Source organism: Centruroides sculpturatus, unplaced genomic scaffold (assembly GCF_000671375.1).
Source record: "Centruroides sculpturatus isolate CEXI.00-Female unplaced genomic scaffold, Cexi_2.0 scaffold608, whole genome shotgun sequence".
In the NCBI taxonomy this organism is placed as follows: Eukaryota; Metazoa; Arthropoda; class Arachnida; order Scorpiones; family Buthidae; genus Centruroides; species Centruroides sculpturatus.
The window spans coordinates 172,333-179,681 of NW_019384781.1; the positions used below are offsets into that span (position 1 = coordinate 172,333).

General features: G+C 26.2%; 1 long non-coding RNA gene across 1 annotated transcript in view; it reads left to right on the forward strand.

Annotated features, from left to right (window-relative positions):
- The first annotated feature begins 5,981 nt into the window (after nt 1-5,981).
- LOC111629182 overlaps nt 5,982-7,349 on the forward strand; it is a 6,061-nt gene continuing 4,693 nt past the window's right edge. Inside the window, exon 1 of the long non-coding RNA XR_002757289.1 lies at nt 5,982-6,112. This is a non-coding gene — a long non-coding RNA (uncharacterized LOC111629182). The remainder of the gene's footprint in view (nt 6,113-7,349) is intronic.

The window sequence follows — 7,349 nt, forward strand, 5'->3', positions numbered from 1 at the left end:
ATACAAGTTTACAAAGTCCTTGAAATACCGAAATTAATAAGTGATTTAATTTGAAACATTATAAATGTTTGAAAATTTTACAGAAAAAGATTATCTTCACAATCTAAATTCCCAAATTTTCGCTTCAATTTTCACTTGATAAGAAAACCCATCATTTGAATATCAATTTAATGAGATTTTTTTATATGCGGCTACAGTAATGTAGGAAATATTGCGAAGATTTTCAGTTCTTAAACAGTTTTCTATCTCATTATTATCTTATTGATTCTAGTTTTAGAAAGATAAATGCAAAAATTTATTTTTCGTAAAATTCAAATTACCTTTTTTTTTATTATTTAATTTTGTAAAGCAGCTTTCTCTGATACTTTAAAATCCATTTCCCATCATTTACTTTAAAAAATAATTACATAAAATAATTAAATTTAAGTAAAAATGTCATTTTTTATACATTAAGGAATAATCTTCTGATTTATTTATTAAAATTAATATAAATTTAATTGTATATAAATAATATTAAAGTAAAATTCAGTAATGTAGTGTTATATCTTACTATTTAATGCATAGAATACGAAGATAAATGCATTAAAACTGTAAAAGAATTAATTCAATTTTTTAGGTTTATAATTTATTTCTATCTTTAATAATAAATATTTTAAAAGTATTTCTTATCCTACTAATGTCCTAGAAAATTTTTTCCTCCTAAAACTCCTAATTATTCAAAAATTAAGATAATTAGATATGATAAAAATTGATAAGACAATATTTTTTCAGTTTTATCTATTTTTAAGCGTAAATTTATTAACTAATCAGTGCGTTTCCTTTAAAAATTGATAAGTGACATACCACTACATTGAAAATGTTTAAAAGATTAACGACTGGAAATTTCAGCCATTGTCTCCATCTCAAAACAATTAATATGATGTCACTTTGTAAACAGAAAAGTTATTAACATAACTAGAAGATTTATATGAGTATCAGTGAGATATCCAACGTATGAATTAACAGAAAAACATTCATTTATATATATATATATATATATAATTATATTTTTAAAAAATATCTTCTCATAAATCGGAAATTAACAATCCCTTAAAGACGATTTAGCGAATTTTTCTCGAATATTACCGATAATCTTAAGAGCAAATCCTGTAGAAAGCTTTCCATCTTGATACTCGATTAAGTTGAAACTGGGAATGATGTCATTAAGTTCTAGGTATCTTTCCACCAATAGGAGGAGACAACTCTTATAGAAGATTTGTCAGAATCGGGACCGTCCCATCCTATTACCGCTCCTGCATCACGTGATTTGGATCAATTCCTCTACTGCATGGTCACGTGGCGAAACCGGGGCGTATAAAAGTAGTTGCGAAATAAAGCATTTCCTCCCATAACCAATTTCCACAGTAAACAGCAACAGGTATGATCCTTAAACTTATTTTGCTTTAAGTTTAATTAGCTTAACAATAAAAATAATCCTTATTGTCTANAATTAATTATCTTACTCTAAATTATTCTAATATAATTATTATTTTATAATAATTTGCAATGCACTAAAATTATTTAAAAACTGTTATCGAAGAGCATAAAAAATTGCTTAAAAAATGAAAGAATAGTTTAAGAATAATGTTTACTGAGTAAAATTCTTCTTTTTAACGCTTAAAAGAGGTAGAATATAATTAAAACGCGAATAATTAAAGTTTGAATAGAGTTGAAAGAAAGTTATCTTACCTCCCTTTTATCGTATGAAGGAAGAGGATAAACATGGTTGACGCCTTGGACTTGCAAATCGGATAGAGTTTGAGAAAGGACGAGGTTGAAAGCAAGAATAAGTAAGATAGACCACGTTGCCATTGTAGAGTGCGCCAACCGATTTGACAGGAGTAGGACAGGCGCTTGGATTGTACACGGCTGCAACATCAAGGTCGCTTTCGACCAATCAACAGGTTTAGCTTATCCTTCTTCCACTTGTTTCCTTCAAATATATAGTCATATCAGTCCCACGCTGCTAGGGTGCTTGACCAAATGAAGAACTCCCGCTGTATTGTGGGATGTACCTCAGCAAGGACACCTCTTTCCATACTCCTCCCCTACTGTTGGCTGGCGGTATCCTTAGAGCTACCCGCCGTCCTTACATGTTAATATTATTATTCAAATTTTCCAATGGCAATTTCCATCTCTGCAGCATGAAAAAAACCCGGCAATTTTTCCATTCGTTTTCCTGAATGGTTATGAATATATTAACGCCGCTTTTGGTGACCGTAATTGAAGTGCTTTACTTCAACTTTATTGGTCGATACTTTTTATGACGTGAGTCGGCACACGTCATTGGAGAAAGTTTCCTTATGTTATATTGGTATAATTAATATAAACGTTGCCCTATAATCCATTCCGAGTATCTGAAACACGACCAATCTTTATACATTGATTACATTTGTATCGTATGACATATCCTTTAGAAGATCAATCAAATAACCTGAATTATTTTTATTTTACTTCATATAATATTACATTTCTCCTATAACATCTTGTTTCTACACAAAGCTTTCTTTAAAATGGCGTTTAAAAATAATTTCTCTTTTCCTTATTTTTTTTTTAAAATAATTTAAACACATTAAGACAATTTAATTATATAGTTATTTAATTAAATGGGTCTACTGCCCCATAAATGAAATTGAAAGTGTTATCACCATTGCTTCTGTCCTTCGTCCCGAATAAACTTTATAACGCGAATTAAATAAATATTTTTAGATTTATAAATGTTGTTTTGAGAAAAACACTTGCACATTTTATCAAAAATATATTTATGGTGTCATATTTACTGCATGAAATATTTTTAAGCTATAAATATTACCATCAATAAATCAATCTCACTTTTTTCGCGCGCGCGCCTATGTGTATATTTATATATATATAGAACTTATTTTATTATTTTTTAAAGAATTTTTCTGCTGAAATATGATATTTAAAATATAAAAATTTTATATAAATTTAATAAAAAAAATTTTTAAATTAAATAAATATATATATATTGTTGTATGTAAAGATATATAAAATATAAAGAAAAATACAAACATTATTTGTATTTTCTTCTTATATATAATTTATAATATAAAAAAAAAATAGTGAATTCAATAAAAAGATTTATTTATAACATTAAACCACGTTCAAGTAAATATCAATTTTATATNACATTTGCTTAATTGAAAACACGGAATTTTCGAGTGATTTCGACATTACTCTTCAACTTCGCGTGAGAAATATCTTTATAAAACCCTCATTGACAGAGGTGATAAAACAATTTCTATTACAAAAGACAATTCTTTTAATTATCTTGTAACATTTAAATAGTTCAATTTTAACTCAAAGTGAATTGTGACGTATTACATGTTGATAAAAACATTTTTATTTTAATAATTTTTGTATATTTTTAGTTAATTTTTATCATTTTATTTGCATATTTTGCAACTGTAATTATCTAGGATCTGACAAAAGTCACAAGGCCACGCTCTCTGCAACCTTTACTAGGAGGCACGACCGCGTATAGAAATGATTAATTTAATAAAAATAATAAAATTTGCAGGATTTAAATGATTTTTAATGCCTTTAAAAGCATTATAAATAAGAAAATTAACAAATTAACAATTTGACGAATAGAAGATGTTTCAGGCTCTGAAGATGTTTGTTTAACGTCATATTAATTTCATTAAAGTAGAATTAAATGCATTAATTAATTAATTGAGGCATTCTTTAATTTCATTAAAGATTAATGTTAAATTATTAATATATGTTAAGCATCTTTATATATAACAATGGATACACTTTTATTGTCTGTACTTTCTGGAGTTACAGCTAAGGATCAACGTGATTAAGTTTTAAAAGGAAAAAAATAATTATAAAATTTGCAATATAGGTCAGTTTATAACTTTTGACCTATAAAAAGGATTTAAGATTTGTTACTGCCCTAATTGTTTTCTTGACTATTGGACTAATTAATATGTCCTTGTACAGTACAAAAGCAAATACACTCCTTCCAACGGTGTCCCTCTTAACCAAATCTACTTAATTCATGTTTATTTTCTAAATTAATTATCTTACTCTAAATTATTCTAATATAATAAAACATTTATTTAAAAAACTTTACAACTTTCTGTAATATTCCAGCTTATTGGACTAGATTAAAATCTCTTTTTAATCCTATTATTTCAGTATTTTATCTCGTAAAGTTGATTTTATCGTGTTCTACTTTTATTAAAATATGTTATAACTTAATTATAAATGAATAATTCGCTTCGAATTTATTATTTTTACTCGTAAAAACATGGAATTGTAGTTAAAATGGTAGCGGAAAACTAATATTTTTTTCTTCTGGACATGTTATTTCATCAATATTTCAGCTCTTTCAGCAGATTTGTGTCATAAAAATAGAAATGTCGAGATATTTTGGCAACGTGTCCTGCACAAAAGACATTCAACTTATCCCTCAATAACTGTTCAAATCGAAATATCGATTCTCTGTTACTTGAGAAAATAACAAACAAAAAATAACCAGAATAAAAAAAACATTTTTCTGAATTATTCTCACGATTTTATAATATAAAATATTAAATAATATTCTCTGAATTTAAAAAAATATATACATTAAAAAATTTAGTTAAAGTTTAACAAATTACCGCATCGTCTGAGCTCGTTACATTCATTTAACCTTCACTAATGTCAAGTCAATGTCAGCATTAACCTAACTCTTATCATTATATTATAGAATTAAATCATATCCAGCGAAATTTAAATAATATAAAAGTTAAAATATTCATTTATATAATATTATTTCTCATTATATACTTTAATATATCAAAATATCATTATATAATGAACAGTTTTAAACTTTTTAAAGTAAATATTAATATAGAATTTTTAAATAATAAATTTTTTTTTAAATATTATATATAATAATCGCTATTATATATATAAATATTTAAAACTCTTGACAGAATAATTTTTAATAGGCTAAATTACTGATAAATTAACTAATAATTGCTGTTTATCAGATCAATTTTTATGAAAATTGGCATATTTTTAGACGTGTCATTTATAAAAGTTAACGTAAAAAATGGCGATTTTTTTAAAGTCAAGAGCTTAATATTAGTCTAGTTATCGTCTAGAAGAATTTAGGAAATTTTTATTTAATATTAATATTAATATTATTATTATTATTTTTTTAAAGTTTACGACAGGAAAAAATTTTAATAATGAAATATTGTTTGATAAATGAGAATTTTTAGTTTTATTCTGGGTTTTTCTTGAAGTTCAATAAACTTTTAGTTAATTTAGAGATCATAACGAACTCAGTCAGCTGATGGTGAGCTATTCACACGTGAATAGTAATTAAAGTCTTGCGTCATCAATGGACAAGTTCAATGACCTGACGTATTTCCGGTGAACGAGAACACTCGTTAGCTTTCAATGATTATAAATGAATCATTGCTTAACAATAAAGGAAAACACTTCTAACTTTTAAACCCAATCAACTCGTCAGAGAATTAACAAAACTCAATTGCTATTTTAACAATTAACGTGAAGATTTATTTACATTTTTCCAATTTATATTTTACTATTTTTTTTTTACATAATTTCCTTTCAAACTCCGTACACACAATGTGCAGAAACAAGAAACCCTGTAGAATTAAGGGCATTGTGTGTGTGACCGACCACTAACTGTGTATCCCATGGATAATTCTCAAACTATGCCCCCACGAAGAACGGAAATACCATAAAACTTTCAACTCCTACGTTTCATTTATATTCCCTAGATGAATTCCGAGTAACAATAAAATAACAATATGTCAAAACTCGAAATAAATATTTAATTTTAGAATTGTAATTTGCTCTCCGATATTTTTGCATCGATAAAGAATTCCTTGGCAAAGATTTGCGAACTATAATTATGCTACTCTTTACCAGTTGTATCGACCTCGTCCTGATTATATTGAGCAAATGCCAGATAGTCTCTGTTTTTCATTCAAATCCATTAAACCTGCACTCGTCCTCTTGAATATCATCCTCGTCCTCTTAAATATCATCCTCATCCTCACAAATCTGTAAATTTAACGAAGTGGTAGGTTCATTCTAACTTTTATTTTTTTCTCGTTTTAAAAAGGTTACAGCGTTCTTTAACCTTTACTTTAAGTGAATATTAATAAATATTTAAAGCTTGGGTAACTCCTAATCCTTAACTAACTTATAATAACAGATGGTTAAATTTTTTACTTCTCTTAATTTTATATGATTAACAAGGTATAAATAAACTATACATTAATTTTATTTATTGTATTATAGCTTTAATTGTATCATTATATAATCTAAATATACTCTAAACTATCTTAATTCTTTCTAATATTTTTTAATATCTACGTAGAGGCAATATAAATAATTTAAGGTAAAATGGTCATTGTATTTTGCACGAGAACGTAACTGACCTGAGGGAATCGCTTTAGAATTATAGAAATTTCGTCTTTTGGGAAGATTCTTTCCCATAGAGAATATTTTTCAAAACATATTTGAGTGTTATAATCAATAATTATAGAGCTGTTGAACTGATTTATCTGTCATCTAGTCTCAATAGAATATTCACATCTATTGAGATCTACTTGACTAATTTTTGTGAATTTTCTTCATGTTTTTTTCTCCTAAGAAGTTTAAAATTTCTAGGAAAAATACAAGTTAAAATACGACAAAATTCAATTTTGAAATATTATATATATATATATTTTATTGGACTCAAGAAAATTCAAGAAAGTAAATCTAGTAGAAGATCTCCATAGATGTGAATACAATATTGGGATTAGATGACAGATAAATCAGTTCAGCAGCTCTGTATAATTATTGATTATAGACCTCGAAATGTTTTTAAAGATGTTTTCTATAAGAATATATATATATATACATATATATGTTCACCGAAAGGGCGCTCTATATATATAAGCCCACATACATGTGTACACAGATTCAGATGCTAGTTGGGTAATTTCCCGTTTCTAAACACAAAAAATACCTAAAATTTAGTCTTTTATATAAAAGCATTACAAAAAAAAGTGATAATTTTTTTGATAAATGGAAAAAAATCATATATTTTCATACCTTTGGGAGAAGGATGAGATCTTATACTTGTGAATAGATGTTAAATATACAATAAAAAACTCGATATATTTAATACTTTTCATTATCTTATAATTGCTTAAAATTAATTTCAAATATTTAAATCTAAATTTATATTTTGGAATTTATAAATTGAAACTCAAGACCTTATCTCATCCCTCTTGAACCTCTCATACTTTATAATTTCATTAAAGATT